General features: G+C 40.9%; 1 protein-coding gene across 21 annotated transcripts in view; it reads left to right on the top strand.

Annotated features, from left to right (window-relative positions):
- The window catches only part of LOC140728384 (PTB domain-containing engulfment adapter protein 1-like), a 383,776-nt gene that overhangs the window by 336,274 nt on the left and 23,954 nt on the right, over positions 1-23,548 (top strand). The window lies entirely within an intron of this gene.

The raw sequence follows: 23,548 nt of genomic DNA, 5'->3' as shown, positions 1-23,548 counted from the left end.
AAGTTATATTCCTGGGCTAGTACATAGGGAGAGATCAGATACAGATCTTTATGACTTGTAGTGAAGGATGCAATAGAACATAAAGGGAATAAATTGAAAAGCAAAGGACTAATATCTTCATTCACCGTAACAGAATGATTGACATTAGATATTGCACATTCACATAGAGCAGCACACAAAAATGCTAGAGAAACTCAGCAGATCAGGCTGCATTTATGGAGGGATATAAACAGTCAATGTTTCAGGCCAATACCCTTCATAAGAACTTGAAAGAGGGAAGAATCCAGAGTAGGAGGGTGGAGGGAGAAAGGAATGAGCATGTGCTGATGGGTGATAGGTGAAGGCGAAAGATAAATAGGTGAGGGTGTAAAAAGCTGGAATAATATTAGATGCTGGGGGGTGATAGGAGATAGGAAGAACAGGCAAGCAGGTGAAGAAGACAGAATCTGATAAGAAAGGACAGTGGAGGTTGGAATAAAGGGAAGAAGATGGGAAACTGAAGGTGTGGGTGAATACAAACTCATGGGCAGGTTGTGGTTCGGGGGGGATCAGGAAGGGATAATTAATGTAAGTGGATATTTCAGCTAGTGTTATATTAGCGAATGCCACCCAGTGGTGCTAGTGAGCAACAAAAGTCCATATTTTCAGCAGCATTGAAGTTATTTTCATAGATGGAAGACAGAGGTAATATAGTATGACCAGCAAGACGCAAAAGACTTTGGTAATTGGACAAGAAGTAAAAGCTGGATATCGGGGAGCCTTAGTCTTCATTCAGCTGCACATTTTCATTCAATATATAAACATAACCATTATTTTCTCTTCAAATTATTTTAATTCTCCCACATAAATTCAAGCTTCTACCCATTCAATAAATCTCATCTTTCATTTAAATGCCTTATACAGTGCCTAGAAAAAGTATTCAGCTCCCCACGACTATTTTCACATTTTCCTGTCTCACTTTCTGTTTAAAATATGTACAAGTATGATTTTTGAACTAATCTACAAAGCATTGCATCATGTCAAATCAAAAGAAAAATTCCAAAAATTGTCAACAATTTACAAAAATTTAAAAACAAAAAATTGTGAAGCTTAAAAAGTATTCATCCCCTTTGTAATTACTGCGCTAACTTTCTTCAGGTGCAATATACTGTATTACTTTACCAACTCACCCAATTTTGTTGATGTAGAAAATAGGAGGATCGCCTGTTTTCAATGAATTTATAAGGATAAATACCTTATAAGGTCCAACGGTGTGGTAGATTTTCAACAGACCAAACTAAAATTAAAAGAAACGAGTATTCAAGACCAGTCAGGAAAATGGTAATAGTGAAGCATAAATATGGGAAAAGGCACTGAGCATACCCCGGAGCTAAGTGAAAGAATATGAAACGAGCCAGACTGCCAAGCTCAAGCTGTCCTTCTAAACTTAGTCACCAGAGAATAATAGCATTTGCAAGAGAGGCTACTGTGACACCAACTGTCAGACTGAGTAAGCTTGAGAAGTCAGTGGCTGCAACTGGAGATGAGATTTATGGCTCCACAATCTCTAAGGCCTTGCACAAAAAAGTATGTTTGTGGAAGAGTGGCAAGAAAAAGTCCTGGCTTAAAAATAAATCAAATACTTGCCCGGAAAGACTTTGCAAAGCATCACTTAAAAGATACTATAAAAATGTGGAACTTTCTGGCCTCAACGCAAGGTGGTACGTGGGGCGCAAATCTGATACCATGCATCAGCCAGGCAACACCATCCCTGCTGTAGAGTATGGTGGAGGTAACATCATGCTGTGGGGACATTTTCAGCTGCAGGGGACTAGAAATTTGGTCGCAAGTGATGGTAAGCGAAATGCTACTAAGTACAGAGAGATCCTGGATGAAAACCTGCTGGCTTCTGCCAGAAAGCTTAAACTGAAGAGGAAGTTTGTCTTTTAGCAGTACAGTGACCCAAAGCACACTGCCAGAGCAACCACGGAGTGGCTTCAGATGAAGGAAATTAATGTGCTTGGAGTATCCCAGTCTGAGTACTGACCTTAACCTGATCCGACATCTCTGACAAGACCTCAAGATTGCTGCCCACCACCACTTCTCAAATAACCTGGCACGGCTTGAGCAATTTTCTGAGGAGGAGTAGGCAAATCTTGCTTCATCGCATTGTGCAAAGCTAGCACTTATCCAAAAAAGACTACCTGCTCTAATAGAGGTGGTTCAGCTAAGTACTGAGCAAAGGGATAATTTTGAACTGCTGACATTTCAGTATTTGAATTTTTAGTTTTTCATGCTTTACAATTTCACCTTTTTTTTCTTTGGACTCTATTGTGAAAAAAGAAGCATGTGAATCTCAAATACAAATTCTCAGTTAAATTGATCAAAATCTCTGGTTGCGACACTCATTCATGTGAACAGAGTTTGGGGGCTGAGTATGTTCCTATACTCAAAACTAAATTAAGCATTTACAGATTATAACCATTGCATCTATCTTGTGCAACAACAATCATGTTATATTACTGCTATATACACCTCCAAAGATCTATCTTACTACTTCCACTACCTACTTAGCTTGCCTTGTGTCCCCATTCTTTTTGTCATTAAGTCATTCTTACTTTCCATTCTGCTAACACTTTTTTTTGTTTCCCTCTCCATTTTCCATTCTCCAGTTTCAATACTTGCTCTAATCCTGTTCCATCATCTATTTTTAAGTTTTAAGATGTTTGCGGTGATGCCTGACCTGCTGAATGTTTCCAGCATTTCATGTTTTGACAATCTCTAATCATTATGTTCCTTGATGGACCTCAAGTTCCTTAAACAGATGAAAGGAGACTTGGCCAGATAAACTAATAGTGTGGGAAAAGAGACCAGTGCATAGTTTTTATCTGCAGGTAACAATCAACAGGTAGAGACTGAAGTGTACTTTGTTTTCAGGCTCGATTGAGGGCCCATCGTATAGGGATCATTAGTGGAAAGAGTGAGCAATTTCAAGTTCCTGTGTGTCAACGTCTCTGAAGATCTATCCTGGGCCCAACATATCGATGCAGCTACAAAGAAGGCTCGACAGATGCTGTGTTTCATTAGGAGTTTGAGGAGATTTGATATGTCACAAATTTCTACAGATGTACTAGGAAGAGCATTGTAGCTGGCTGTGTCACCATTTGGTATTGTGGGGGGAGCAGGTGCCACTGCACAAGATTGAAATAAGTTGTAAATTTAGTCAGCTCCATCATTGGCACTGACTTCAATAGCATCCAAGACATCTTCAAGGTCTGAGGCATCATAGAAGCAGCATCCATCATTAAGGACCCCCACCAACACCCAGGTCATGCCTTGTTCTCATTGCTACCATCAGGGAGGAGGCACAGAAGCTCGAAGGCACACACTCAATGATTCAACAACAGCTTCTTCCCCTCTGCCATCCAATTTCTGAATGGACACTGAACCCATGAACACTACCTCACTACTTTTTTAATTTTAATTTTTGCACTGCTTTTTGAATTTAACTATATAATATGTGTTTATAATTACTGTAATTCTTGTTTTATTTCTAGTATATATTGCATTGAACTACTGCTGCAAAGACAATTTTCACAACATATGCCAGTGATATTAAAACTGATTCTGACTCTCTGAGGCTTGAAGTTAAATTGCAATGGCAAAAGCAATCCACGTTTTTCCGGAGTTTCACTGTTAATACAGATTTTGGATGGGATGTTGGTGCCTCGTAAGATGACAACCATTTCACTGATGCTGGTTTCCTAGCAATGAAAACTTTGTTCATCCTCATTGTAATTTAATCACTGAACTAAAGATGAACACTGTGACATCCACAAAGAACAAATCTCAAATAGTGTGCTTTATTGTGGAATGATTTGATGTTAAGCAAGTTACAGTCTGGACCCAACCCACCCCCAACTAATCACTTCCAGACTTTAGAAGAACAGGGTGAGAAGTGCCAAAGCCAGTTGTGAGATGACGCAGCACTGCATGTAACATTGTACTGAGATGTTTCATTTGGATATCGCCTTCATTCTCTGTGCAGTTACCTGAAAAAGCAGAGCTGCTACGTGGACAGATCATTTACAGTGCAGAAACACACTCTTCGTAGTGTTCAACACATAAAATATTCACTGAACCTGATATGTCAACTTCATTTGGCTGGTTTCATTTGTTTAAACACAGTGCTGTTCCAAATTAGTTATGATTAGAAATCAGGAATAATACAGAAACTATGAAGAACATTCACAATGCATGACAGCAGAATAGATTGCATTTTCAAAGTTCAGTGAATTAAATAATTAGCCTATCACTTAAAATCACTTCTGAATTATTCATTTGAGACCTTGCATTGCAAATTATTCTGTAACAAATTGACTTTAAATGTGATTTATACAAACTGTACAGCTCAATTTTTTAAAAAATAGTTCTGAAATAATTTTCTATATTGCACATAGCATCACATTACCATTTCAATTATGTAACTTTTTTATTATTTAGGCAAAGTGGCAAGCTCAGTTTTTGATTGCCCTTGAGAAGGTGATGGTTAGTCAGCACCTCTAGCCACCCAGGTCCATTTTATTTCATTTATTTTTATTTAGCAATACAGTGCAGAGTAGGCCTTTCCAGCCCTTCGAGTCATTCTGCCCCAGCAACCCCAATTTAACTCTAATCTAATTTAATGGGTGCACTCCCATATTCCAAGTTCTTGGATTTTGACAATCAGGCTTTGCCCTTTGTGGGAACTTGGAAAGCAGCTGTCTCCTCCACACATGCACATGAGTTAACGTACAGAGGATGTACTCAGGAGGATGCAACACTGGACCTTAGGGAACGAGGCAGGGCAAGAAACTGAAGTGACACTTGGTGTATTTTGGCTCTAGAGACAATAATTCTCTTAGTTTTAAGGTAGTGATGGAAAGAGATAGGACAGGTCCGCATGTTCAGATCCTAAACTTCAGCAGGGCTAATTTTGAGCAAATTAGGCTGCATTTGGCAGAGTGGATTGGGTGAGCCTGCTTGAAGGGGCAAAAGATGAAAAGCAAGTGGGAAGCTTTTAAGAGTCTGACATTTGGAGTCCAGGGCAGCATTTTCCATTTAGGGCAGTGGTTCCCAACCTTTTCTATGTGCCACACCCCTAGGAAATGTTTGATTAATGTTCGCACCCCCTACAAAAGTAAAATCACATTTGAGGATGAAGAAATCTAATTTCTAATTTTTGAACCACATACGATACTGTGAGTGAACAACTTGAACTTAAAAAAATAAGCTTTTAACTCAGTGCATAAAATGCGAATATAAATTGAGCAATTAGATTCTAATTTATTCAGAAAAAATTGTTAACAGTAAAATCAATCCCAATTGTGAACATAAAATTCAATGACTTCTTTGCTCCTGCTTCTCATTCATGATTTTGTCAAAACATGGAACTTTCTTGCTGACTGCGATCCGCAGGTCTGCCTGTGGATTCAGGCGATTCCTAGATTTTGTCTTGATTGACCAAAGAGAACTGAATCCAGATTCACACAAGTATGTTGTTGCAAATGGAATGAGGACACGGAGTGCTTTTCCACCAAGTCTTGGGAACATATCCAGTGCTGCACACCAAAACTCCTCCAAAGTCTTGCTTTCAAATTGCATTTCAAGAGCTCAATTTGTCCATAAATAAGTAAGATCTTCCTTCAGCTCTTCATCATCTGACATTTTCTCCAAATTGTAGGAGTATGGATTCATGATCCATTCTTCTGAAATCTTCAGGTCTCCAGCAGCAAAATATCCATCAAACGATTCTGACAGCATTTCTAAATGAGCCACAATTTCTTCACGCACAGTAAGAGTTATGGATCCAGCATCATCAACCATCTCTTCTAGTGAAGGAAAATTTTAGAAACCGCCTTCTTCCATCCTTTGACGTCAAAGATGTAACTTCTCTTTGAAGGCATTCAACTTTTCACAAGCCTTCAATATGTTTATCCCTTTTCCTTGAATAGTAACACTCAGGTCATTCATACGAATGAAAGTGTCAGCTAAGTAAGCCAGCATTTGGGTGAATTCCTGTGATTCCATTGCCCCAACCAGATCACATTCACGCTCCTCCAGAAAAATTTTGATTTCTTCCTGCAGTTCAAATAAGCGGATTAAAGCTTGTCGTCGTGACAACCAACAGACTTCTGTGTGAAAAAGCAAAACTGAATGCTCACTTCCCAGATCCTCTCAAAATGATTTGAAGATGTGATGGTTCAAAGCATGCCCCTGATCCAGTTGATGATCTTCACACAAGTATCAAGGACTTTCTTCAGATTTGGAGGCAATGTTTTTGATGCCAAAACATGCCGATGAAGAAAACAATGGGTAACTTGCAAGTCTGGAATCTCCTTTTTCATCAATGCAGAAAAACCAGATTTATTTCCAAGCATTGCAGGTGCCCCGTCAGTGCACACAGAACTGATGACTTTGATATCTAAATCATGTTTGGCAAAGAAGTCTTTCACCAGCTGCATGGCATCCTTTGCAGGTGTGTTTGTTTTCAGATCTTTACAAAACAGGAAATCTTCCTTCACAGCACCATCATTGATATACCTCACCAATGTGATGAGTTGACTACAACTGGAGACATCAGTTGACTGATCCAACTGAATAGAGATTTTAAGAGGACTAGCTCTGACATCTGAGATGACTTGGTCCAAAATATCTTCACTCAAATTGCTGATTCGGTTGTGAATGACATTATTTGATAGGGGCACCTGTTCAAATTTTTTTCTTGCTTCTTTGCCCAGGATAATTGTTGCCATTTCCAGTGCACATGGCTTGATGAGATCTTTTACAATTGTATGGGGCTTCTTGGATTTGGCCACTTTATATGCCACTTGGTATGAAGCAAGAAGTAGTGTTTTTTCAACAGAAATGAAACCTAATTTTGGAAAGTTCCTTATGAATCAAAACGAGCTCTTTTGATTTTCAATGACCCAACATCATGTCCTTCAACATCAGCTCCGCCATGCTTGATCTTGAAGTGCTCTTGAAGATTGGATGGCTTCAGATTTGAGTTGGAAAACACAACGCTACAAAGAATGCACTGGGGTTTTTGCAAGCCATCATTTCCTGTTGTGCAAGTGAAACCAAAGCACACATAGTCATCATTCCATTTCCTTCTTTTTGACATGATGAAGGGTTAATGGAGGGTTAAGGGTAAAGAGAAAAATATGAGCTAATATGAAAAAAACTATCTGACTAAGTCAGGGATGACCGCTTTACTCAACCAGACACTCCTATAGCAAAGTATCGCGAGAAATACACTTTTGAATATTATATTACGATATTATCTGCGGTTACGCCAAGATAAATCGTCAGGTGGAAATGTTACGGGGACGCAACACAACTTATTAGGCTACTCTCTACTGAATTTACACACCTATTTCCGATGATCACTGGAGATATGAACTCCCATCACACGATTCAAAGTCCTCGGTGCTAACCATGATACCTCCTCAACTAACACAATTCAAAATTATCAACGATTCAAGAAAAAAACCTTTTAAGAGAAAATAAAACCTTTGAAATTCAAAAACTTCTTTAATACATTGAGACAAATACGAATGAATGACTTCAGCTGCTTTTTATCAAAATGTGGCTTTTTAAAATTTTATAATTGAATAATTTACCTACTGTCTGCGGGTTTGGTTTTAACGCGAAGTCGTTACTCGATGGTTGATTCGGGATGTATAAAGATTTTGGCATTATGAGATGATTTTTAACTGAGATGTTACCTTCTAGTTAACATTGATGAGACTCCTCAACGCTGACTCGGGCAGCGGGAGACTGGAGTGAGTTTACATCTCTCTCAACTCGGGCAGCGGGAGACTGAAGTGTGCTTGGGACAAACGTTACTACCACTTCTCAAGGCACACTGGCGACTGGCTGAGTGATGACTTGTGACTTGTCACTCAAGGACACAAGCCACTCTTTGTCGCACCCCCTGAAATTCCATCTCGCACCCCCTGTGTTAGTGTGTCCTGAGTGAAACAATTTTTGCAAAAGTTTCCACTTCCTGCTCTTTCTGTCACTGTTCACATTTGTAATCTTGTGCACGACTGGATGCAAAGATCACTCAGTATGAGTAGATTAAAGGTTTGGCCTTTGTTCACCTGTATCTTCCTTATCCTCCATCGTTTGCCCGAGCTGTAAAGTTAGATACTACTTTTTCTCAACCGAGCTTGTCGAGTTGTATAGCACAGAAATGGGTCCTTCAGTCCACCACGCCAATACCAAACATTTTGCCCATCTCACTGCTCCAGGCCCCTCTACTTTTCCTACTTAATCGTCCCTTAAACTGGCAGCTAGTTCCAGATATCAATCACGCTGTTTTTTAAATCTTTTCCACAACATTCCCTTTGAACTACTTTCCTCTCATCTTAAATATATGCATTCTTATTTTTGGCACCCATGCCAGGAAGGAAAAAGGATTCTGTGTATCTACTCTATCCGTGCACCTTATAATTTGATATACCTCAATCAGGTGGCCCCATAGCTTCTTTTATGCTGGATAAAACAAGCCCAGCCTATCCAATCATTGCTCATAACTAACGTCCTCCAATCCTGGGCAAAATCTGATACATATCCTGTCCACTCTCTCCTATGTGACCAATTTCTTCCTATTGTATAGCAAAACGAACTGCACTCAATATGCCAAGTATGGTTTGCTCAGTGCTTTGTAAAGTTGAAGCAAAACTTCCCAACTTGTGTATTCTATGCTCCAGTTTATAAAAGCTGTGTGCCATACATTTTGCCTTTTTCTCCATTTTATTTATTTGTGTTACTGCTTTGAAGAAACTGTCAACGTAAATCCCAATGTGCCTCTGTTCATCAGCATTCCTCTGTACCCTGCTGTTTACCGTGGAGGTTCTGCCTCAATGTGAGTTCTCAAAATGCATAATTTGTTTTTGTTAAAAACAAATTAATTTCTATCTCCCACCTCTAATCAATATTCCACCAAATCTATATTCCCCTGTGCCCTTAACCAGTCTTCCTCATGATCTGTGCCGCTGACAACTTTAATATCAAGCTCAAAATAATTAATCGTGTCTCTTGTAATCATTTCTGCAGTTTGTGCCAAATTATATTGAGAAACTGGATTTGTTCATTCACAATTGGTATGTAGATGTAATATGCATTTTGTTGTGTAAACTGTGTTTCCTCAAATCTGTTCCACTCAAATTTAGCACAAGTTTCACAAATTAAAAAGTTTTGCAGCGATTAGCCCTACATCTTGCTTTGAGTAGTCCTGAAATCAAAAGTAGCATTGGCAGGATATTCTCCAAAACTGCAACATTAAAAACTAAAATCCACATAGATTGAATAAATGTATTTTGTGGAATACCAAGACCTTCAGGTTAGAATTGAATTGCAAGGGAACAAAGCTGAAGGAAAAGTTAGAAATCTGGTGTCTACAGTTATGCTGACAACAATAGATAAATAATTGAGGACATTAATAAATAAGTGATCAAGATGTTAATAATGTTCCCTTATCACATTAAAATACCACACAATTCTTCAAGTGCTGAATTGCTTTTGACTTTCAATATGAAGGTTATTGCTGCAGCCATTCCCCGTCTTTAATGACTATGAGCAGCATTAGGATAACTGAGATGGGCAAGAACAAATCACCGGGTTTTCAAGCCATAATTTTCTCTAAGGAGCAGTCCATTCTGGAGTGTTTTCCAGTTGCAAATGCATGCAGAATCCAATTACAAAACTTATTTAAATTAGAAACCTCTCCAGCATATGCTGAAAATTATGATGAGAATCTATTTCAAAAATCATTTTTGCTAAATATAGTGGGGTATACCAGTCATTTATTTCCTCAAAATTCCTCTGCTACTCAGTTGAATCTTGTACCTTAAACGCTGGTTTTCATAATAGTGTAAATTTATTGCTTTCAGGTTTGAATATGCTCACTGATAGAGAATCTTTAAACTTCCTGTAGCAGAAAATGTCACCTTCTCATTCTGAAACGGTTGACTCCTTATACTGAAATTGAGCCCTGGTTCAAATTCTTGATCCAAAGGAAATATTCTCTTTGCATCTACCCTGCAAAACTTTTAAAAATCTTGTGTATAAGATCATCTCTTGTTCTTCTGGATTCTACTAGGTATAAACTTATCTTCTTCTAGTACTGTTCTTCTGGAACAGTCCATTGATTTCACCTTTCATTATGTGGATCAGCACTGAGCAAGTTCTGAGGCCATCTTCAGAAGGAAAAAGCCTGCTGGCAGAGCTCAAGACAGCGTCTGTGGAGGTAGAGGAATAGTTATTGTTTCAGTCCTGATACATGTCCTCGACTCAAAGTGTCAACTGTCCTTTTGCCTCTATAAGTGTTGCCTGACCTTTAAGACCACAAGACCATAAGATGTAGGAGGAGAAGTAGGACATTCAGCCCATCGAGTCTGCTCTGCTATTCAATCATGGGCTGATCCAATTCTTCTAGTCATCTCCACTCCCCTGCCTTCTCCCCAAACCATTTGATGCACTGGCTAATCAAAAACCTGGCCGGCTGGTGGCACAAAGGCATCAGCACCAGGCTCTGGAGCGAAGGGTCCCAAGTTCGAGTCCAAGTTGGGCCACCCCTCAAGCACGCTTTCCATCCGTGCCGGATTGAGCGTCAAGCTAGCCACTCAGCCTTGTAAAAAAACAAGGGTCGAGTCAGGAACGTTCATATCGTGACCCGGTTAATCTGAAAGGAGACCAATCCAGACACCACACGCCAGACAAGAATGGCTGACTGTCTGGTGTGACATGCTAAAAAAAATCAAGAACCTATCTATCTCTGCCTTAAATGCACCCAATGACTTGGCCTCCACAACCACTCGTGTCAACAAATTCCACAGATTTACCAACCCCTGACTAAAATAATTTCTCCACATCTCTGTTCTAAATAGACGTCCTTCAATCCTGAAGCCGCGCTCTATTGTCCTGGACTCCCCTAACATGGGAAATAACTTTGCGATATCTAATCTGTTCAGGCCATCTAACATTTGGAATGTTTCTATGAAATTCCCACTCATTCTCCTGAACTCCAGGGAATACATCCCAAGAGTTGTCTGATGTTCCTTATATGGTAACCCTTTCATTCCTGGAATCATTCTCATGAATCTTCTCTGAACCCTCTCCTATGTCAGTATATCCTTTCTAAAATAAGGAGCCCAAGACTGCACTCAATACTCTTAAGTGTGATCTCATGAGTGCCTTATAGAACTTCAACATCACATCCCAGCTCTTACATTCTATATCTCTAGAAATGAATGCCAACGTTACATTTGCCTTCTTCACCATCGACTTAACCTGGAGGTTAACCTTTAGGGTATCCTGCACAAGGACTCCCAAATCCCTTTGCATCTCTGCATTTTGAATTCTCTCCCTATCTAAATAATAGTCTGCTCGTTGATTTCTTCCACCAAAGTGCATGACCATACACTTTGCAACATTGTATTTCATTTGCCAATTCTTGGCCCATTACCCTAAACTATCTAAGTCTCTCTGCAGGCTCTGTTTCCTCCACCTATCTTTGTATCATCGGCAAATTCAACCACAAATCCATTAATACCGTAGTCCAAATCAGTGACATACTTCATAAAAAAACAGCAGTCCCAACACTGACCCCTGTGGAACTCCAATGGTAACCGGCAGCCAGCCAGAATAGGATCCCTTTATTCCACTGTCTGTTTTCTGCTGACCAGCCAATGCTCCACCCATGCTAGTGATTCCCCTGTAATTCCATGGACTCTTATCTTGCTAAGCACCTTGTCAAAGGCCTTCTGAAAATCCAAGTACACCATATCGATTGCATCTCCTTTGTTTATGCTGCTTGTAATTTCCTCAAAAAAATGCAGTACAGACAGACAGACAGATATACTTTATTGATCCTGAGGGAAATTGAGCTTTGTTACAGCCGTACCAACCAAGAATAGTGAAGAAATGTAGCAATATAAAACCATAAATAATTAAATAATAAGTTAATCATGCCAAGTGGAAGTAAGTCCAGGACCAGCCTATTGGCTCAGGGTGTCTGACACTCCGAGGGAGGAGTTGTAAAGTTTGATGGCCACAGGCAGGAATGACTTCCTATGACGCTCAGTGTTACATCTCGGTAGGTTAGTCAGGCAGGATTTTCCTTTCAGAAAATCATGCTGTCTTTGGCCTATCTTGTCATGTGCCTCCGTAATCTCATCCCTAACAATTGATTCCAACAACTTCCCAACCACTGATGTCAGGCTAACATGTCTATAGTTTCCTTTCTGCTACCTCCACCCTTCTTAAATAGCGGAGTAACATTTGCAATTTTCCAGTCATCCGGTACAATGCCAGAATCTATCGATTCTTGAAAGATCATTGTTAATGCCTCTACAATCTCTCCAGCTACTTCCTTCAGAACCCGAGGGTGCATTCCATCAGGTCCAGGAGATTTATCCACCCTCAGACCATTAAGCTTCCAGAGCACCTTCTCAGTCGTAATTTTCACTGCACTTACTTCACTTCCCTGACACTCTTGAATGTCCAGTATACTGCAGATATCTTCCACTGTGAAGACTGATGCAAAATACACATTCAGTTCCTCTGCCAGCTCTGCATGTCTCATTACAGTATCTCCAGCGTCATTTTCTGTTGGTTCTATATCTATCCTCAACTCTCTTTTACCCTTTATATACTTAAAAAAGCTGTTAGTATCTTCTTCTCAGTGTCTTCTTTGATAGTATTTGCCAGCTTCCTTTCATAGTTCATCTTTTCCTTCCTAATGACCTTCTTAGTTTCCTTCTGTAAGTTTTTATAAGCTTCTCAATCCTCTATTTTCCCACTGGCTTTGGCTTTCTTGTATGGCCTCTTTTTTTGCCTTTACTTTGACTCTGACTTCACTTGTCAGCCACGGTAGTGTCCTTCTTCCATTTGAAAATTTCTTCTTATTTGGAATATATCTGTCTTGCACCTCCCTCATTTTTCATGGAAACTCCAGCCATTGTGGCTCTGCTGTCCTAGCTGCTAGTGTCCCTTTCCAGTCAACCTTGGCCAGTTCCCCTCTCATGCCGTTGTAATTTCCTTTATTCCACTGAAATACTACACATTGGAATTTAATTTTTCCTTCTCAAATTTCAAAGTGAACTTGATCATATTGTGATCACTGTTTCCTAAGGGTTTCTAAACTCAAGCTCTCTTATCACCTTCAGATCATTGCACAACACCCACTCTAACACAGCCGATCCCCCAGTGGGCTCAACAACAAGCTGTTCTAAAAAGCCATCCCTTAGACTTTCTAATCTCTGGAGGTCCAGTACTGGACTGGATTTCCCAATCCATTTTCATGATAAAATCCCCAACAATTATCATGACATTGCCCTTCTGACACGCCTTTTCTATCTCCTGCTGTAATTTGTAATCCACATCCCGGCTGCTGTTTGGAGACCTGTATGCAACTGCCATTAGAGTCCTTTTACCCTTGCCATTTCTTAGCTCAACCCATAGAGACACCTTCCAATCCTATGTCATCTCTTTCTAATGATTTAATATTATTTCTTATACACAGGTCCACACCACACCCTCTGCCTACTAACCTATCTTTCCGATACACCATATATCCTTGGATATTCAGCTCCCAATGGCAGCCATCCTTTAGCCAAGTTTCATAGATGGCCACAATGTCATACTTGCCAATCTGTAGCTGAATTTAAAGGTCATCCATTTTATTTCTTATGCTGCGTGCATTCAAGTATAATACTTTCAGTCCAGTATTTGTTGCCTTCTGTTTTAATTGCACCACAACTCTATTGCCCTGTAACTCATCCCGCTGGCTGTGATTATGCCTCATCTCCTGCCTGTCCTTTCTATCATCTCTGTTTTGAATTATTTCTGTTTTCCCCTTCCTCAGCCCTATCACTCCAGTTCCCATTTCCCTGCCAAACCCTCCTGAACAGCTCTATTAAACCTGCCTGCTAGGATTTTGGGCCCCTTTAGGTTCAGGTGTAACCCGACCTTTTTGTACAGGTTGTACCTCCCCGAGAAGCGGCCCCAATGATCCAGGAACCCGAAGCCTTGCCCCCTACTCCAGTCTCTCAGCCATGCATTAATATGCTTGATTATGCTATTCTTGCGCTCCTTAGCACATGGCACAGGCAGCAATCCTGAGATTACTACCCTAGAAGTCCTGCTTTTCAGCCTCCTACCCAACTCCCTGAATTCTCTCATCAGGACCTCCTCCCTTTTTCTACCTATGTCATTGGTACTAACGTGTACCAAGACTTCTGGCGGTTCACCCTCTCCCTTCAGAATACACTGCACCTGATGCGAGACATCCTGTACACTGGCACCTGGGAGGCAACGCACCATGCGTGTATCAGGTTGACAGAATCTCCTGTCTGTTCCTCTCACTATGGAATCCGCTATGACTACTGCATTCCTCATCTTCTTCTCCTTTCTGCACCAAGGAAACCAGGCTCAGTGCCAGAGACCCGATTGTCATGGTCAACCTCTGTCAGGTTACCCCCCTCAACCGCATCCAAAACAAGATAACGATTACTGAGGGGGATGGCCACAGGGGTGCTCTCCACTATCTGAGCTCTTCCCATCTCTTCCCTGACAGTCATCCACTTATGAGGATTGGAGAATGGCTAATGTTATCCCACTTTTTAAGAAAGGAGGGAGGGAGAAAACAGAGAACTGTTGTCCTGTCAGCCTAACATCAGTAGTGGGGAAGATGCTAGAGTCCATTATTAAAGATGAAATAGTGGCATATCTAGATAGCAGTGATAGGATTGGGCCGAGCCAGCATGGATTTACCAAGGGTAAATCATGCTTGACTAATCTATTGGAGTTTTTCAAGGATGTAACCAGGAAGTTAGACAAGGGAGATCCATTGGATGTAGTGTACCTCGATTTTCAGAAGGCATTTGATAATGTCCCACATAGGAGATTGGTGGGTAAAATCAAAGCTCATGGCGTTGGGGGGAAGATATTGACATGGATAGAAAACTGGTTGGCAGATAGAAAGCAAAGGGTAATGGTGAATGGGTGTTTCTCGGAATGGCAGGTGGTGACTAGTGGGGTGCCACAGGGCTCGGTATTGGGACCACAGCTGTTTACGATTTACATCAATGATTTAGATGAAGGCATTGAGAATAACATCAGCAAGTTTGCTGATGATACTAAGCTGGGTGGCAGTGTGACGTGATGAGGATTTAGGAGAATTCAGGGTGACTTGGATAGGCTGAGTGAGTGGGCAGATACTTGGCAGATGACGTTTAATGTGAATAAGTGTGAGGTTATCCACTTTGGGAGTAAGAACAGGAAGGCAGATTATTATCTGAATGGTGTAGAGTTAGGTAAGGGAGAAATACAAAGAGATCTAGGAGTCCTTGTTCATCAGTCACTGAAGGTGAATGAGCAAGTGCAGCAGGCAGTGAAGAAGGCTAATGGAATGTTGGCCTTTATTACAAAGGGAATTGAGTACAAGAGCAAGGAAATCCTTTTGCATTGGTACAGGGCCCTGGTGAGACCACACCTGGAGTATTGTGTACAGTTTTGGTCTCCAGGGTTAAGGAAGGACATCCTGGCTGTAGAGGAAGTGCAGCGTAGATTCACGAGGTTAATTCCTGGGATGTCCGGACTGTCTTACGCAGAGAGGTTAGAGAGACTGGGCTTGTACACGCTGGAATTAAGGAGATTGAGAGGGGAATCTTAATATAAGATTATTAAGGATTGGACAAGATAGAGGCAGGAAATATGTTCCAGATGCTGGGAGAGTCCAGTACCAGAGGGCATGGTTTGAGAATAAGGGGTAGGTCATTTAGGACAGAGTTAAGGAAAAACTTCTTCTCCCAGAGAGTTGTGGGTGTCTGGAATGCACTGCCTCGGAAGGCAGTGGAGGCCAATTCTCTGGATGCTTTCAAGAAGGAGCTAGATAGGTATCTTATGGATAGGGGAATCAAGGGATATGGGGACAAGGCAGGAACAGGGTATTGATAGTAGATGATCAGCCATGATCTCAGAATGGCGGTGCAGGCTCGAAGGGCCGAATGGTCTACTTCTGCACCTATTGTCTATTGTCTGTCTAACTCCTGCACCTCAGGATGACTAACTCCCTGTAGCTTCTCTCTATCTCCTATTCACTTTCCATAATAAGCTGTAGGTCATCAAGCCGCAGCTCCAGATCCTTAACACGGTCTCTCAGAAGCTGCATCTCGGTGCACTTGGCACAGATGGGGCCATCTGGAAGATTCCCAGAATTCACACACCTGACACCCAGTGCAAAGTACTAACCCTACAGACATGCTCTCTATTCCTTCAAAAAAAGAGTGCAGGGGTGAAAAATGAAGCCCGCCTACCCACTTACCTCGCTGATGCCTGAATGAGCCAAAGCCCTACCACTCTGCCTCAGACCACTCCATCAATTACTGCTCCGCTAGGCAGTGTCTCCCTTTTATACCTGAACCTTCCCAGCTCTCCAACTCCTGATTGGTGCTCCGGTTGTAGCCAAGTTCCCACAAAGCTCTCCCTTTTAAACTTCACTCCCAGACCTGCGTGCTGCCTCCTCTCTTGGAGCTCTCTAACGCACGAATGGTGAGCTGGTTATAGCCGAGTTTCCCCCTTGTAAACTTTGCTCCCAGACCTGTGTGCCGCCTCCTCTTTTGGAGCTCTCCAACTCACGATTGATGCGTCGGTTATCTTGACCTGTTGATTTCCAAGAAAAGGTGACGTTTTGCTCCACCTAACAGAATCTAGGGCCTTCTTTATTCTCCTTTGAGTAAGGAGATTAAAACTGCAGATAATTCTGATTCAGACTTCAATGGGTGGTTGTTAGAAATTGTTGAAATCAATGTCCTCATTGTATAGTTATTTAAAATACTTAGAGATAGCATATGTTGTTTAAAAAAAGAGAGACCGAGTCTCGGCCCAAAATGTTAATTATACATTTTTCCATAGATGCTGCTTGGCCTGATGAGTTTCTGCAGCATTTTGTGTGTGTTGAAATATCTTCCAAGAAGTATTCATTTTGCACAAGTAATATTTGTAACAGCATGACCAATAATAGGCACTGAAAATAACATCATATCATTTAATGCTTTAAAGCATGAAAGGGCCTGATAATGTAAAATTAGATGGAGTTTTAGTTTTGAATTATGATTTCACAGCTAGAGTTGACACTTGTGAAAATGAGATATTTTGGACTTTGGTCTTATCTGCATTTTATTAAGGCAAATCACTTTGCTGTTAAATCATTGTTTTTTGAAGCTACTGTTCGTGAGAATTAAACTAACCGGGTGAATGATGAATTTATGTAAGTCAGGGCATGGAAAGTTTAAGTTCATTAGAATTGCATCAATTGAGGATGTGTGGATAGCTAAGGAAGAATATTGTAGTGGTGGTGTGGATGTTAAATGTGAAAAAGACAAATCAATAAATTAGCACAATGGAAGAATGAAATGAAGAGTTCAACTTGGTTTGTGGAAACTTATGTAATAATACATTCATGAAATGGGAGTACAAACAAGGAATGCCCTCTTACCACTTTAAGTCAATTTCTCAATTTTAGTAACTATTCATAGTTGCTAGCAGTTGCTAATCAAGAGTAAAAATTCTTCAGGATTTTTCTGTGCTGAACAGTGGCATGTTGGGCATAACATAAACTTAAGTGACGATCACCTCTTGTACTCAAAACAGGAGTACGGGCTGTAAACCTGTTTCCAAGATGTGTCATTTTCTTCTCATGCTTTGTTTTTGTTTAGTTAGTACAGAGAAGCAGTTTCAGCGACAGGTTGCTATCGATGTAATGCTCCTCAGACAGGATGAAGAGGTCAATACTCCCCAATGCCATTAGGCTTTACAATTCAACCACCAGGAGTAAGATATGTTAAAGTGCCGGGGTTGATTGTATTAATGTATTTAAGTAAACTACTTAAGAACTTTTTAAAAGCTATTATTAATGCTTTTTGAGAGAGTGATTTAGATGCATATCATATTTTTACTGAGTTAAGTATTGTATGTAATTAGTTTTGCTACAACAAGTGTATGGGACATTGGAAAAAATGTTGAATTTCCCCATGGGGATGAATAGAGTATCTATCTATCTATCTATCTATCTATCTATCTATCTATCTATCTGTTTCCTCCTCTAGCTCCACAGGTTAATGGAAAGTGTGACAATGTGTCTGGCAAGCAAGGAAGAGATTTCCCCGATTGAACCCAGTCTATCCTAAGTTGATTTGGCTTTGGGCAAGAAAGACAATTTCTGATAAATGCAATATTAATTATAGGTATAATTTGGATACTTTACAGTAAAATTGTTTAACTGAAGGATCTTGTGATTTTCCCTGTGAGCCACTCCGTACGACCAAATGAATAAATAGGGTTGATGATTCCATTGTAAGCTTTTGCAGATTCAAATCAGATGTGCCCTCCAATTGTCTTAATGCAGTTCCTTTTGAACTTTTAGAAGGATGTTCATCTAACTGTCCAATAAGAAAGATTTGCTTTATGCCACAGACTTTTTTTTTGCAATTAGATCAATTGGCAAAAGGAAATCAACAATCACATCAAAGTTTTTTTATCAGAAATGTTTGCCCCATAATACACACCTACACACCCTTGCCATACTGTTGTTTTCTAAGCGTTTGAGCGGCGAATTGCATTCAGGCATTTGAGATAGCATGGCAGTCTTTGCAAAGGATCTGTGATGTGCAAGCAGATAAAACAATGAATTTGATGGATCCTCAACAGTACAAGTAGAGCCTGTTTGGGTCATTCAGTGATTCAGTTGGTGATGCAGCTGCCTGCTGCTGATAGGTTTGATCCTAGCTGAATTGAGATTAGTTGATTACTGTCATATATACCAGTGTTGTTAGCGAGGTAACCTGTAACAATGTTGTTGGTGGAGTTTGTTTATTCTCCTTTTGACACGTGGGCTTCCCATGGACACTGCAGTTTTTTTCCCCCGTACAGCAAAGGTGTGCTTTGGGGTTAACTCGCTACTGTTAGTTGCCTCTTCTGTAGGTGAGTTGATTGTTCTGTGAGAGGGAATAAAGTATAGAGCAACAAGTGGAGGAATGGGTCTGACAGGTGTGTCCTGAGAGCCGGCATCGGCAAAGTGGTCATCTTCTGTGTCCTAGGGAAATACATTGTAATAAAATGAACCTAAGCAAGGGAATATAAATCAGATTTAAATCTTGTATAAAAGCAAAGTAAAGAACAGTAAAATAAATAGGAGCTGCAGAAAAGACTGATTTTTAAATAAAAACTTAAATAACATGTTGTAAGAATTAAGGTTCTTACAAAATTTTCAGCACTGCATAGACTACCTAGCAGTAGTTATTACTTAGTTATGTAGAGATAAATTTGTCATCATGACAACTTCACATCTGTTTTTGCTTTGAAGTGTGACATCTAATCCACTGCTTGGCAGTTTCTTTTCACGCCGGAATGGAAAAACTATGTGCCTTCAGCGACTCCAGTGAGCTACTAATGTCTTCGACAGCCACTACCACTTCTGCTGCCTAGCTTGTTGTCCTTTTCTCTCATTTTGTCCCTTTTGATGTTCTTGGTGTGCACCCACCTTTTGTTTTCTCAACTCTGTGGAGTATTTCACCTTTTCAATACTAACATTGGAACTTAACATGCAAGTTTCGCATGGAAAATCAGGCAAAAGCTTGAACAAAATTACTGTGATAAACAAAGAAAAAAATCAAAAGTTATTTAACGTAATTTGTTTCATAATTTTTTGGCACAAAAGCATGAATGAGCATTCCAGCTTCTTGGGTTAGTTCTAAACTGTTTTGCCAGGAAATCATCTTGAAAATTATTCTGATGCTACATTTAGGAATTGCTCTGAAGCCACTCTCAGTCAGGCCAAAGTCCATAAAGAGGTCAGAATGATTAACTGCAGGTGGGAAAAGAATTAAGGATGAAAGGCTTACTCTATATTCATACATCATTAATCAGGTTTCTGTTTCAGAATCAAAATCAGAACTAATATCACTGGCATATGTCATGAAATTTGTTAAACTTTATGGCAGCAATGCAATGAAGTACATGGAGGTATTGTTCATGGGTTCAATGTCCATTTAGAAATCGGATGGCAGAGGGGAAGAAGCTGTTCCTGAATTTCTGATTGTGTGCCTTCAGCCTTCTGTATCTGTTTCCCAATGGCAACAGCATGAAGTGGGTATGTCCTGGGTGGTGGGGATCTTTAATGTTGGCCACCACTTTCCTAAGCCCCTGCTCCTTGAAGTGGATCCTGGTGCAACCAGGTTGATGCCACAGCCAAGGAAAGCACACCAAAGCCTCTACTTCCTCAGCAGGTTAAAGACATGTCTCCTTTGACTCGGACCAACTTTTATTGATGCATCATGGAAGGCATTTTATCTGGCTTGGCGTGTCAACAGATCTGCACGTGACTGCAAGGAACTTTAAAGAGTTTGAACACAGCTCAGCCCATCACAGGAACCAGCCTCCGCTCGGTGGACTCTGTCTGTATTTCTCACTGCTTGAGTGAAACAGCCAGCAGAATCAAACACCCATGTACCCCAGATAATCTCTCTTTTCTCCTCTCCCATCAGGCAGGATATTCAAAAGCATATGCCACCAGGCTGTAAGGTGTTCTGCTGGATGGTGGAGGGGAACTGGTTGGGTCTGGTGTCCCGAAAGTAACGGGAGGTTTTGAGGCCTTCCTAGGGGCTGGGGGGGGGGGGGGGTGGAAAATGGAGGAGTATGGGGACTGGACAATCCATAGTGAAAATAAAATGATCTGGACCAGGAAACCAGATTATCCTTACTTACTACTCTACCAGCCTCCACATCCAGCACATTATTCTCCGCAACTTCCGCCTTCACTGATGAGATCCCACCGCCAAGCACATCTTTCCATTCCCCCCACAACTTTTTCCCTTCTGCAAGGATTGCTCCCTACACAACTCAATTGGCCATTTGTCCTTCCCCACTGACCTCCCTCCTGGCTCATATCCCTGCAAGTAGAACAAGTGCTACACCTGTCCCTACACCTCCTCCTTCACTAATTCAGGGCCTCAAACAGTCCTTCCAGGTGAGGCGACATTTCACCTGTGAGTCTGTTGAGGTTGTTTGCTGTATCTGGTGCTCTCGGTGTGGCCTCCTGTATATCGGTGAGACCAGACGCAGATTAGGAGACCACTTCGCCAAGCACCTACGTGCTGTCCTCCAGAAAAAGCGGAGTCTCCCAGTGAACGCCTATTTCCATTTCTGATTTCCACTCCGACTCGCCAGTCCACGGCCTCCTCTACTGTCATGATGAGGCCACACTCAGGTTGGAGGAACAGCATCTTTTATTCCATTTGGATCACTTCCAACCTGATGACATGAACATCGATTTCTCGAACTTCCAGTAATGCCCCCTCCCCACCATTCCCCATTCCCATTTCCCTGTCTCACCTTATCTCCTAACCTGCCCATCACCTCCTAGTGGTGCTCCTCCCTTTCCCTTTGTTACATGGCCTTCTGTCCTCACCTATCAGATTCCCCCTTCTCCAGCCGTGTATCTCATTCACCAATCAACTTCCCAGCTCTGTACTTCACTCCTGCCTCCTCCCTCCCGGTTTCACCTCTCACCTTGTGATTCTCCCTCCCCCTTTGCCCCACTTTCTTACTCTGACTCCTCATCTTCTTTTCCCCATCCTGATGAAGGGTCTCAGCACAAAATGTCGACTATTCTTTTCTACAGATACTGCCAGCCCTGTTGAGTTCCTCCAGCATTATGTTTATGTATTTTATGTTAATTTACTTTCATAATCTATCTTCCCTTTTTGTATACTTGGTGCTTATTTGTTGTCTTTTAAGTTTTTTTTCCCACTTCCAGTGTGGAATAGGCCCTCATGGCCCTCGAGTTGTGCTGCCCAACAACTCCCAATTTAACACTAACCTAATCACGAGACAATTTACAATGACCAATTAATGGTGCATCTTTGGACTGTGGGAGGAACTGGACCACCCAGATAAAACTCACCCATTCCATGGGGAGGAAATATAGACATATATACAGAGGACATCGAGATTGAACTCTCAGCCTGGGCGCCCTGAGCTGTATTAGCGTCACGCTAACTGCTACGCTATCATGGCTTCCATCTATTTCATATGCATATGCTTTTAGCTTGATGCTTTCTTTTATTTTCTTAGTTATCCAAAGCTGCACCCCCTCCCTCACTATTCTTGCTTTTAACTAGAATGTACATTTGTTGAGTACAATGAGAAATCTCGTTGAAAGTCTTCCACAGTTTTGTTAACTTTTACCTATCTCATTGCACAGAACCAAATTGTAGGTTCATTCTATGAAGTCCTGCTCAAGCCTGTCTCAGGCAACTTGATTCACCCAATCTATGTGCAAGTTAATGCCCTCAAATCAACTGCCATTGTATTTTTACATGCATCAGATATTTCCTAGTTTATTGCCTGTGTTACTGTAATGGTATTATTTGATAGTCTATAGACGAGTCCAACCAATGATTTTTCCGCCTTTACTATTTCTAATCTCTACATTCTGCACTTTAGATCTTATATCATCTCTCACTATCATCCTGATGTTACCCTTAATTAAGAGCACTACTCCACTTCCCTTATCTTCCTGCCTATCCCTTCTGTATTGCTTGATATCCTTGGATATTTAATGTCCAATCATCTCCACCCTTCAGTCACATTCTTGTAATGCCGATAGTCAAATTCATACCAAGTTTTGTACAGCAAATGTGTGATCTACTTGAAGTACTGTAGAGGTGAGTGAAAGATGTAATTAACTTCTGTTAGTTCCCCACTTGCTGGATTCTGCTGATCCTCCTTCCACTGTCTTCAGTGGATTTACTGCTGCTTTAAGTGTTCTCGCAAAAGTTCACAGACTGTTTTCCAAATGGCCTGGGTGACCCAGTCAAGTTTTCAATTATCAGGTGATTATACTAACAAACCATTGTAGCAATTAGTGGCACCATTTCTATATTGCTCTGTTCCAAGAAAAATTTAAAGGGTGGTTTGAGGACATGAGTTGAGAGTTAGGGGGCAAAAGTTTAGGCATAACACGAGGGGGAATTTCTTCACTCAGGGACTGGTAGCTGTGTGGAATGAGCTTCCAGTAGAAGTGGTAGAGGCAGGTTCGATATTGTCATTTAAAGTAAAATTGGATAGGTATATGGACAGGAAAGGAATGGAGGGTTATGGGCTGAGTAGAGGTCGGTGGGACTAGGTGAGATTAAGTGTTCGGCATGGACTAGAAGGGCCAAGATGGCCTGTTTCCATGCTGTAATTGTTATATGTTTATATGGGTATATCATCTAAGACACTGCTTGAAACTGCTGACTGTCCGTTGCTTGCAACTATAAAGCATAATATATCATTTTACTACATTACAATCTTGTATGGTCGATTTATTAGTACGGTTATTAATAATAAATCTACCGGTAAGTGTATATACAATGCGATTCTTTCTAAAGATTATGTTAAGAAGGAGTAAACCCTTGAATTTACTAGATCTTAAATTTTCCATCTGAAATGTGATAGCAGGTAAATCCACTATTGT

The sequence above is a fragment of the Hemitrygon akajei genome, chromosome 5 (genome assembly GCF_048418815.1).
Source record: "Hemitrygon akajei chromosome 5, sHemAka1.3, whole genome shotgun sequence".
NCBI lineage: Eukaryota > Metazoa > Chordata > Chondrichthyes > Myliobatiformes > Dasyatidae > Hemitrygon > Hemitrygon akajei.
Note: the sequence above shows the minus strand (reverse complement) of the source record. Positions and strands in the feature narration are given on the sequence as shown.